Here is a 12,013-nt window from a genome sequence, read left to right as displayed (position 1 = left end):
CAAAGGGGATGGTGGGGTTTAACTGCAGCAAGCCAGCTTTGACTCGGTGGCTATCCTGAACTACGACTGCAAGTAACTCTTTTGAGGTGGCGCACACGAGTCCACATATTCACCATATCAATACACCACTATGGATCCGCTCCCGTCTCCCTGCGAGAACGCCATCCATAGCACTCACGCTTATCTTGCGCATTTTGAAGTATCCACTTTCACTTGTCTATGAACTGTACAGGCAACCCAGAAGTCCTTTTCCGCGGACACGGCTATTCGAATAGATGATGTTAACCCTGCAGGGGTGTACTTCTTCACACACGCTCTCACCACTTACCGCCGTTTACACGACATGTACTCGGCAACCTTCAAGCGGAAGCCCAACGTGGGTGTCGGCCACGGCCTACATAAACACTCGAGTCTCTAGTCCAGGTTTATCGCCTATTCGGGTTCCATCCATGAGGAGATCCGGCCGGGGTTTCGCTCACAGCCCCAAATGATGTGAATAGGGTTCCCGAGACACCAAACGGGCGCCCGGTACACCGTGCCACGTGCCTACCGCATCACAGCCCACCCCTCCGGTCAGCGCTGCCCACGGCCTCCAGCATACTACAAACACCAGAAAGTACTTGCAACTCCTGGACAGAGGACAAGGGTGATTAAGAAGCCGAGAGGGTCCATTGGTTTCGGGCCCAATGCGTGGTAGTAGCTGAATCATGGATCACAAACACAGAACTCAGTTCCTAAGGACGGCTTCAGTGAGACAACCCACCATGTACTCCTACATGGCCTCTCACCGCTACCTTTACCAAATCGTGTTCACACACTTAGCTCACACACAATAGGACATGTTCACACACCTCTGATTCATTCCCGATGAATCAGACCTGACACAAATCTAAGTAGTAGTAGGCATGACAAACAAGCATGAATGAGTAGGCACAACAGGGCTCAAACAACTCCTACTCATGCTAGTGGGTTTCATCTATTTACTGTGGCAATGACAGGTCATGCAGAGGATAAAGGGGTTCAGCTACCGCAGCAAGTAACAAATGACTCGTTGTTGTCCTAATGCAATAAAAGAGAGCAGGAGCGAGAGAGTAGGATTGTATCGGAATGAACAAGGGGCTTTTGCTTGCCTGGCACTTCTGAAGATAATATAGTTCTTCATCGGTGTCATCGATCTCATTGTCGAAACCACGTCTATCAAGAGGGAACAAGCACCGGCAACAAGGAAGAAACACAATCAATGCAATGCAGCAATATGATGCATGATCATGCTAAGGAACTGAATTGACCTAATGCAGCAGTAAGCCAAGTTAATTGAAGTGGAATTCAAACAAGGTTAAACCCCAACTCCAAACACTAGTTCATAAATTAACCTAATCATGATTCATCCTATTCAGTGAGGTTAACTTGTTCAATCATGCATGATCATGGCATAAACAGATTCTTCATATTTTTCTGATCATTTTTCATATATAATTTATTTGATTTGGAGTTACAGATTAAAAGTTATGAATTTTTGAAGTTTGAACTATATTCTGGAATTTCCTATATTAGAATAAATCTAGAAATTAATTTATTGCGTCAGCCATGCGTCAGAATGAAGTCAGGGTCAACGGAGACGTCCAGGTCAAACCTGACTGTGGGTCCAGGTTGTCAGGGTAATTAGTTTAGCTAAAGTTTAATTAAAACTAAACCTATTTAGTTAACAGGGCTGGGCCCCACCTGTCATTGACTCATCAGAGTCAACCAGGGCCCACTGTGGTCGAAGTCAACATCGGCTGCACTGGCGTCTAGCCGCCGGCGAGCCCGACGCGGCGGCGGAAGTGAGTTTGGCTGTTTCGGCAACCAAACGAGCCGCGGAGGGTGGCTATGATAGCTGGGAACATGCCGCAGCTTCTGGTGGAGTCGGTTGGGGTCGAGGCGGCCGGAATCGGTGCCGGCGACGACCTAGGCGGCCGCCGGAGTTCGGCCGAAGGCGAACTTGAGGCTAGAGGGGTCGGTGAGGTGCGGGGAGTAGTTGGTTAGGTGCTACATGACGTGGTGAGCACGATGGACACCAAGTGGTGGCCGGAGGATGACCGGGAGCACGTCGGCGACGAGCTCCGCGGCGATGGGTGCGGTTGAGCTCCGGGAGGTCACTACACAGCTCGGGGGCAAGAAAGGAAGGGAGGGGAAGATGGTTAAGCTCATAGGGAACTTGACGGAACACTTGGTGCGGCCGGGGACGGGCCGGAGCAACGACAGCATTGAAGGGGATCTCCGGCGACGGCGGTTCGGTCGAGGTCGGTGCGGTGGACTCGGGCCTTGCGAGCGCTCAGGGCTCGGCTTGCTCGAAGGGGAGGAGGGTGGCGGAGCTCCTGGACACGGTGGCGCGGCGTGGGGTTGACGGAGGGCGTGGCTACGGCGAGGGGGTGGCGGCGATGGCGTCGGCCATGGTGTGGGAGAGCGAGGGAGAGGAGTTGGGGGAGAATGGAGGTGTCCTGGGGGTTCACGGCTCGACGTGGAGTTCATCCAAGCCAGCAACGAGGCGAGGAGGTGAAGCAGGGCGACGGCCAGCTGCGTGGCGCACGCTGCGGCCGCCGTCGGGCACCTGCCTGCCTGCCTGGCCGGCAAGCAGCTCGCTGGCGCGGCGCTGGGCTGGGCAGGCAGGTGGGCCGGTTAGCGGGCGCCAGGTAAGTTTTCTGTTATTTCCCTTTTTCTATTTTTCTGCAACTTTGTAGAGTTTTTAAAAATACTTAGATGGCTCCAAAAATCACCAAACTGCTCCTGGTCCATAGTTGGATTATTTCCAACATGAAACATTTCTGTTTGGGAATATTTGGTCGTTTGCAATATTTTATATAATTTGAACTGCTCAAATTCAAATACTTATGAATTAATTCAAAGACCTTAGGATGACATAGAAAATGGTGCACCACTTTGGGCAGAGGCTCTGAACCAAAGCAAAGGTGATGAGCATTTTTAAGGGCATTTCAGGTTCATTGAAATAATTTTTAGTAAACCCTAGTTGGATTTAAAAGGGGTTCTGGGGGTTTCTGTCCTTCCCCATTTCAAATTCAAATGATATTTAAACATGATGCACACACTAATGCAGGGACTAGCTAGGATGTGACAACTCACCCCCACTCAAAAGAATCTCGTCCCGAGATTTGGGTTCCTCCGGTACGAAGGCGGGATACTCGAGTCGAAGACGATCCTCCCTTTCCCAAGTTGCTTCATTCTCAGAATGGTGCGACCATTGAACCTTGAGAAACTTGATATTATGACGTCGAGTGGTACGCTCAGCTTGATCGAGGATACGAATGGGGTACTCTCGATACGTGAGATTATCTTGGAGATCAAGCGTTTCGTGGTCCACTCCACGGATAGGATCCGAGAAGCAACGCCTGAGTTGGGAAACGTGGAAGACATCATGGACTCTGGAGAGATGCGGAGGTAGTTCCAATTGGTAGGCAACTTCTCCTCGTTTTGCGAGAATGCAAAAGGGTCCAATGTAACGAGGAGCCAATTTGCCCTTGATACCGAAGCGATGGTTCCCTTCATAGGAGTAACCCGAAGGTAAGCCTTCTCGTCAACCTCAAAAGTCGTAGCCTTATGTTTTCGGTCATATTGACTTTTTTGACGAGATTGGGCTGTTTTCAACTTTTCACGAACGATGCGAACTTGCTCTTCTGCTTCCTGAATCATATCCGGGCCAAAGAATTGTCTTTCCCCGGTTTCTGACCAGTTAAGAGGCGTTCGACACCTTCGTCCATATAGAACTTCAAAAGGGGCTTTGCCCAAGCTGGATTGATAGCTGTTGTTATAAGCAAATTCGGCAAATGGAAGGCATTTCTCCCACTCCATTCCGAATGAGATAACAGAAGCTCGAAGCATGTCTTCTAGAATCTGGTTGACGCGTTCCACTTGACCACTTGATTGAGGGTGGAAAGTGGTACTAAAAGAAAAGCGGGTTCCCATAGCATTTTGGAAACTTTCCCAAAATCGAGAGGTGAAAAGACTTCCTCGACCGAGTTAATTTCCAAAGGAACACCATGGAGAGACACTATTTGGGAGATGTACAAGTCTGCTAGCTGACTAGCAGTTATACTCTCACGAACAGGTAAGAAATGGGCCACTTTGGAAAGACGATCGACAACGACGAAGATAGCATTATTCCCTCTCTTGGTCCTGGGAAAACCGGTAACAAAGTCCATACCAATTTTATCCCATTTCCATTCAGGAACAGCTAGGGGTTGCAGGGTGCCAGCAGGCCGTTGATGCTCTGCTTTTACACGACGGGAGACGTCGCAATTAGCAATATACTGAGCAATTTCTCTCTTCATCCTAGTCCACCAGAACCTCTGGTGTAGGTCCTGATACATCTTAGTGCTACCGTGATGAATAGTGAGAGGAGATTCATGAGCTTCCTTAAGGATCAATCGCCTCAGGTTTCGCACCTTGGGGACCACTAGCCGATTCCCGAAGTATACGACTCCTTGATCATCGATGGAGAAACAATTCGCAACTCATTTCTTGATGTTTCTCTTGATGCGGGAAATTCCCGGATCTACTTTCTGTGCTTTGATGATCTGATCCGTAAGGGTAGGTTTCGCCACCAAGGTGGAAAGAAATCCTTGAGGAACAATGTGAAGGTTAAGCTTCCGAAATTCCTCATGGAGAAGCGGTTGACTTTGTTGTAACATCAGGTTGTTACAATAAGATTTACGACTTAGCGCATCAGCCATGACATTGGCTTTCCCTGGGGTGTAAGTTATTCCTAAGTCGAAATCTGTGATCAACTCGACCCAACGTCTTTGCCTGAGATTTAAATCCGGTTGGGTGAATATATACTTCAGACTTTGGTGATCAGTGTAGATTTCGCAACGATTACCGAGAAGATAATGTCGCCATGTTTTGAGTGCATGGACTACAGCTGCAAGCTCTAGATCATGAGTGGGGTAGTTTTCCTCATGTGGGTGTAATTGCCGTGAAGCATAAGCAATTACGTGTCGATCTTGCATGAGAATACAACCTAGTCCTTGTCGCGAGGCGTCGCAGTAGATAACAAGGTCCTTAGAAAAATCTGGTGGTACCAGTACGGGAGCAGAGGTTAAACGTCTCTTCAGTTCCTGGAAACTGTGCTCACATTGTGGACTCCACTCGAACTTTTTATCTTTCTTGAGGAGTTCAGTTAGAGGTTTGGAAACTTTGGAGAAGTTCTCGACAAAGCGACGATAATAGCTCGCTATGCCAAGGAAACTCCGAACTTGCTTGACCGACTCAGGTGGAGTCTAATTAAGGACGGCTTGAACTCGCTCAGGGTTAACAGCAATGCCTTTACCAGATATTACATGACCCAGATAGGTCACTTCTGACAACCAGAATTCACATTTAGAAAATTTGGCATAAAGGCGATGCTCTCGAAGTTTCTTCAGCACTAGCCTTAGGTGTTCGACATGTTCTTCCTCGTTCTTAGAGTAGATGAGTATATCATCGAGGTAAACCACGACGAATTTATCCAAATACTCCATGAAGATTGAGTTCATCAACCGAGAGAAGGTGGCTGGAACGTTGGTTAAACCGAAGGACATGACGGTGTACTCGTATTGGCCATAACGAGTAACAAAGGCCGTTTTCGGAATGTCCCCGTTTCTGATTTTGATTTGATGGTAGCCCAACCTCAAATCCATTTTAGAGAAGACTGAGGATCCAGCGAGCTGATCATACAGGTCGTTGATCCTGGGGAGCGGATACTTGTTCTTAATTGTGACCAAGTTGACAGGTCGATAATCTACAACCATCCGGTCCGTACCATCCTTCTTCTTGACGAAGAGGACGGGGCAAGCCCAAGGAGATGAACTAGGTCGGATGAAACCCTTTTTCAAGGACTCATCGAGTTGTTTCTTAAGCTCGGCTAGTTCAAAGGGTGCCATCTTGTAGGGTCTTTTGGAAATCGGGACAGTTCCTGGAATGAGATCTATCACGAATTCGACATCTATGTCAGGTGGAACACCTGGCAATTCCTCTGGGAAGACATCCGGAAAGTCACGGACTACCGGAACGTCCTCAAGGTCTGGCAACGGGCTGGCGTTAAGAGAATATAACTGTCGCTTGGCTATTCGGGTCAAGACATTGACTATCTTCCTCGAAGGATGGGTGAGTTGAACAGTCCTAGAGAAGCAATCAATTTTGGCATGATGGGCTGACATCCAATCCATACCCAAGATGATATTAATATCCGAAGATTTGAGGGCTATCAAAGATGCGAGAAAAACAACTCTGTCGACTTGAATTTCATTTCCATGGCTTACTCTAGAGGTTTGCCATTTGGATCCCAGAGTTTGAATTACCATAGAGGATGGCATGTCACAGAATGTGGCGTTATGCAGACAAGCATAACTCTCGGATATAAATGAATGAGATGCTCCTGTATCGAAAAGAATAGATGCCGGGTGGCAATTAACAAGGAGCGTACCGAGAACGACGTTGGGATCCTCTTGAGCTTCCTCAGCAGAGATACAGTTGACATGGCCACGTGCAGCGGTGGCCGGCTTGGCGTGGAACACTTTCCCTGTCGGCTTGCCACGGCCAACAGTTTTCGCTGTCTAGTTGGGGTTGGTTTGGGAACACTCGCGCATATAGTGATCTGATTCCCCACACTTGAAACAAGTCACGGAGCTGGTACGTGGGGGAGCATTGTTGGTTGGACCACCATAGGGCTTGGCTGGTGCATATGGCTGAGCTGGGCGAGGCGCCTGGAAGGATGGCCTCGATGTGAACCTGGGTGGCAGGGCAGTATTAGGCACCCACACGCGGCGCTTCTGAGGACGAGCACCGGATGAGGAACCCAAGTCACGGCCATGCTTGCGTGTTGCTTCATAATCAGTCTGACCAGTCTCAGCACTGATGGCTTTATTCACAAGCTTCTGAAAAGATGTGCACTCATGTAGACAGAGGTCGCGGCGAAGCTCAGGACTAAGCCCCTTACGGAACCTTGCTTGCTTCTTGGCATCAGTAGAAACTTCCTCCGTCGCATAATGGGCAAGGTTACCAAACTCCCTGCTGTAAGCGTCAACAGAGAGTCGACCTTGAGTGAAACTGCAAAATTCCTCACGTTTACGGTCCATGAGACCCTCCGGAATGTGGTGTTCATGGAAAGCCTCGCTGAATTCAGCCCAAGTAGTGACATGGTCCTCTGGGCGCATAGCTCCATAATTCTCCCACCATAGGCTGGCGGGGCCTTCAAGATGATATGCAGCAAAGGTGACCTTGTCAGCCTCAGCTACTAGCGCAGAACGCAGTTTGTGAGAAATACTGCGAAGCCAGTCATCAGTGTCGAGAGGATCGACGGAGTGGTGGAACGTGGGTGGATGTAACTTGATGAAATCACTGAGTGACACCAAGTTAGTCCTCTGATGGTGTGCTGTGTTCTGTTCAATACGCTCCAACAAACGGTTGGTCTCCTGCTTGTTTCTCTCAGCCTCTAGCATAACTTCTGCCAGAGAGGGAGGGTGAGGCAGATTTTTATCCCCAACTCTGCTGCCTTCTGCCTGCTCTGGGGAAGCAGGGTTGTTGCGGGTGTTGACCATCCTAGTAAAAACAAGACAATGGTTTAGTCCAACATGGCAAGATTCCGACATAGAATGTAGAATGTAATGGACAACTCGGAATGCACGATGATCATCCGTATGACATGGTAGATACAGAAACTCCTTCTTTTATTCCATCATCATACACACCATACAAGGTTTAGTATAAGACCAACAAGTACTACTATGGTGAGAGGAGGATTACATCTCATCAAAGGCATCCCAAGCTCCTATACATTATTTTTCCTACACCCCCGGGATTACTACATGCTAAGTCATATTCCACAAGTCACACAGGACGGTGGAAATACAACTATTACAATACCTAGTGGAACTACTACTATCTCAGTCATCTCCGTAGTAGTTCTCATAGAAGTCTCCTCCATAGCCTGGAAGTTCAACGTGAGCATCCGGAAACAAACGGTCCTGAGGAGCCTGTGGACCAAAAGGGCTAGGGTGAGGTCTTGGACCAACAAACGGTGGCCTGCGAGGACCACGAGGTGGGGTGATGCCTCCCACATCACGCCAATCCATCATGTCCGGTAGAGCAGACCTAACAGGATACAGGTCTCTCATATCCATGCATCCAGCTTGCACAGCCAGTGCAAACCGAGTCACGGTGGCCCAATGATCAGCGCGGGTGTTGAAAAGCTCCATTCTCAAGGCCCGATTCTCTCGGTCCTTGTCCTCGAGCAACTCAGCAGTGGTGTGAGTTAGTGAGTCCTCCTGACTGGGGTCAGCATAGATAGCCCGGAGATATCCGTGCGCTCCAGGAAGTGAAGCTGGCATATACCGAAAGTCGGTGTTGCGAAGCAGGCCAGACCTGACTCGCATGATGGTCATCATAGAATAAGCCGCATCTTGCACAGCCATCTCAATAGTAACACCGAGCCCATAGGGATAGTAAAGAGCCTCGGTAGAACCAGGATAAGACGGAAATATCCGGACGGTGCAAAGATACTGGCTTTGGTTAAAATCTCGAAACTGCTCTTCGACCGTGTATGCGGGATACCAACGGTAACCCATCTCGATCATCACTCGGACTAACATAGACGTATGACCAGTCACACCAATGCATCGGGTCAGGCGAACCACTTGATTTTGGTCGCGAGTGGCCATCTGAAAGCACAACCTTAATGCAAAGGCATTAGAATTTCTAGCAAAATTTCGACAGCATAACGGCTGTAAATGCTCAAAAAGTGTTTGAGACATTTATCAAAAAAATTGCATAGACACTCAACAATGTCATATCAAGGTTCTGAGTTCAACTTATCAGCATAACAAGGTAGTAGAACTGAACTAGGCTTGTAGTCATCAAACCTATAAGGTACTACTGATTCGTAACACGTGAACCTGATAGAGAGAGAAGATCCTAATCCTTAATCCACGGTAGAAGAATGGACTGACTCAGATCAGAATGCCATGAGGTAAAGAAGTAAAAAGAGCCTTACGTACCATCCCACAATCAATTCCCCTACATATAACTAAAGCATTTCTAGACTCAACATCGACCAGTTTGGCTTGGAGAACCTACAGGCAGTCCGGCTCTGATGGCAACGCTGTCAGGACCCCGACTCAATGTCACATCGGTCTAGCCTGTAACACCTCATATCACTTTGCGGCCTCATGCACGGTATTCCCACGGGTGTCGCCTTACCTTTGCCCGGGACCGTTTGCGCCTTTTGGCCCACGTATATGATGATGTCGCTAGCATCCATATGACAAGGAGCCCGGGCTGACATGACCAGTCGTAAACCCAAAGTGGCACAGACTTACAGGGACAGGCATCCATGACCCAGCATCGAACGTGTCGGTCATTAGCAAGTGGGTCCGGGCTGTAGCACTGGGCTAGCAGGACTCCGGTAAACCGGGCTATAGCGGGCTAACAGGGCTCCGGTACTCAATGCGTGACATTTCCCCGAAGGGACAGACACAGGAATGAAGAAGGACACATGCTGACCAGCCTAGGTGTTCCGGAGCAGTAGCAAGCTACCATGGCTCAATGGAAACACTAGGAGACATTTCCTGGTAAGAGAGGCTACTAAAGATAAACAACTAGATAGTCAGATCCCACACATATCAAGCATTTCAATCATACACACAATATGCTCGATATGTGCAAATACAACAAGGCATCACAACATGACTCTATGACACAGGTAATTTATTCAATAGGCTCCGAGGAGCGAGATATTACAAACATGAGTCTCATGACCCAACATTCAGAGCATACAAATCAAAGCACAAGCGGAAGCTCAACATGTCTGAGTACAGACATCTACAAATGAAAAAGGCTGAGAAGCCTGACTATCTACCAGATCCTGCCGAGGGCACAAGATCGTAGCTGAGGTAACAAGCTAAACGTCGAAGTCCACGTGGAACTACTAGTGAGACTGAAGTCTCTCTGCAAAAACATAAATTAAGCAACGTGAGTACAAATGTACCCAGCAAGACTTACATCAGAACTAACTACATATGCATCATTATCAACAAAGGGGATGGTGGGGTTTAACTGCAGCAAGCCAGCTTTGACTCGGTGGCTATCCTGAACTACGACTACAAGTAACTCTTTTGAGGTGGCGCACACGAGTCCACATATTCACCATATTAATACACCACCATGGATCCACTCCCGTCTCCCTGCAAGAACGCCATCCATAGCACTCACGCTTATCTTGCGCATTTTAAAGTATCCACTTTCACTTGTCTATGAACTGTACAGGCAACCCAGAAGTCCTTTTCCGCGGACACGGCTATTCGAATAGATGATGTTAACCCTGCAGGGGTGTACTTCTTCACACACGCTCTCACCACTTACCGCCGTTTACACGACATGTACTCGGCAACCTTCAAGCGGAAGCCCAACGTGGGTGTCGGCCATGGCCTACATAAACACTCGAGTCTCTAGTCCAGGTTTATCGCCTATTCGGGTTCCATCCATGAGGAGATCTGGCCGGCGTTTCGCTGACAGCCCCAAATGATGTGAACAGGGTTCCCGAGACACCAAACGGGTGCCCGGTACACCGTGCCACGTGCCTACCGCATCACAGCCCACCCCTCCGGTCAGCGCTGCCCACGGCCTCCAGCATACTACAAACACCAGAAACTACTTGTAACTCCTGGATAGAGGACAAGGGTGATTAAGAAGCCGAGAGGGTCCATTGGTTTCGGGCCCAATGCGTGGTAGTAGCTGAATCATGGATCACAAACACAGAACTCAGTTCCTAAGGACGGCTTCAGTGAGACAACCCACCATGTACTCCTACATGGCCTCTCACCGCTACCTTTACCAAATCGTGTTCACACACTTAGCTCACACACAGTAGGACATGTTCACACACCTCTGATTCATTCCCGATGAATCAGACCTGACACAACTCTAAGCAGTAGCAGGCATGACAAACAAGCATGAATGAGTAGGCACAACAGGGCTCAAACAACTCCTACTCATGCTAGTGGGTTTCATCTATTTACCGTGGCAATGACAGGTCATGAAGAGGATAAAGGGGTTCTGCTACCGCAGCAAGTAACAAATGACTCGTTGTTGTCCTAATGCAATAAAAGAGAGAAGGAGCGAGAGAGTAGGATTGTATCGGAATGAACAAGGGGGTTTTGCTTGCCTGGCACTTCTGAAGATAATATAGTTCTTCATCGGTGTCATCGATCTCATCGTCGAAACCACGTCTATAGAGAGGGAACAAGCACCGGCAACAAGGAACAAACACAATCAATGCAATGCAGCAATATGATGCATGATCATGCTAAGGAACTGAATTGACCTAATGCAGCAGTAAGCCAAGTTAATTGAAGTGGAATTCAAACAAGGTTAAACCCCAACTCCAAACACTAGTTCATAAATTACCCTAATCATGATTCATCCTATTCAGTGAGCTTAACTTGTTCAATCATGCATGATCATGGCATAAACAGATTCTTCATATTTTTCTGATCATTTTTCATATATAATTTATTTGATTTGGAGTTACAGATTAAAAGTTATGAATTTTTGAAGTTTGAACTATATTCTGGAATTTCCTATATTAGAATAAATCCAGAAATTAATTTATTGCGTCAGCCATGCGTCAGAATGACGTCAGGGTCAACGGAGACGTCCAGGTCAAACCTGACTGTGGGTCCAGGGTGTCAGGGTAATTAGTTTAGCTAAAGTTTAATTAAAACTAAACCTATTTAGTTAACAGGGCTGGGCCCCACCTGTCATTGACTCATCAGAGTCAACCAGGGCCCACCATGGTCAAAGTCAACGTCGGCTGCACCGGCGTCTAGCCGCCGGCGAGCCCGACGCGGCGGCGGAAGTGAGTTTGGCCGTTTCGGCAACCAAACGAGCTGCGGAGGGTGGCTATGGATAGCTAGGAACATGCCGCAGCTTCTGGTGGAGTCGGTTGGGGTCGGGGCGGCCGGAATCGGCGCCGGCGACGACCTAG

This window comes from Triticum aestivum, chromosome 1B (assembly GCF_018294505.1).
Source record: "Triticum aestivum cultivar Chinese Spring chromosome 1B, IWGSC CS RefSeq v2.1, whole genome shotgun sequence".
NCBI classification, from domain to species: domain Eukaryota; kingdom Viridiplantae; phylum Streptophyta; class Magnoliopsida; order Poales; family Poaceae; genus Triticum; species Triticum aestivum.
Note: the sequence above shows the minus strand (reverse complement) of the source record.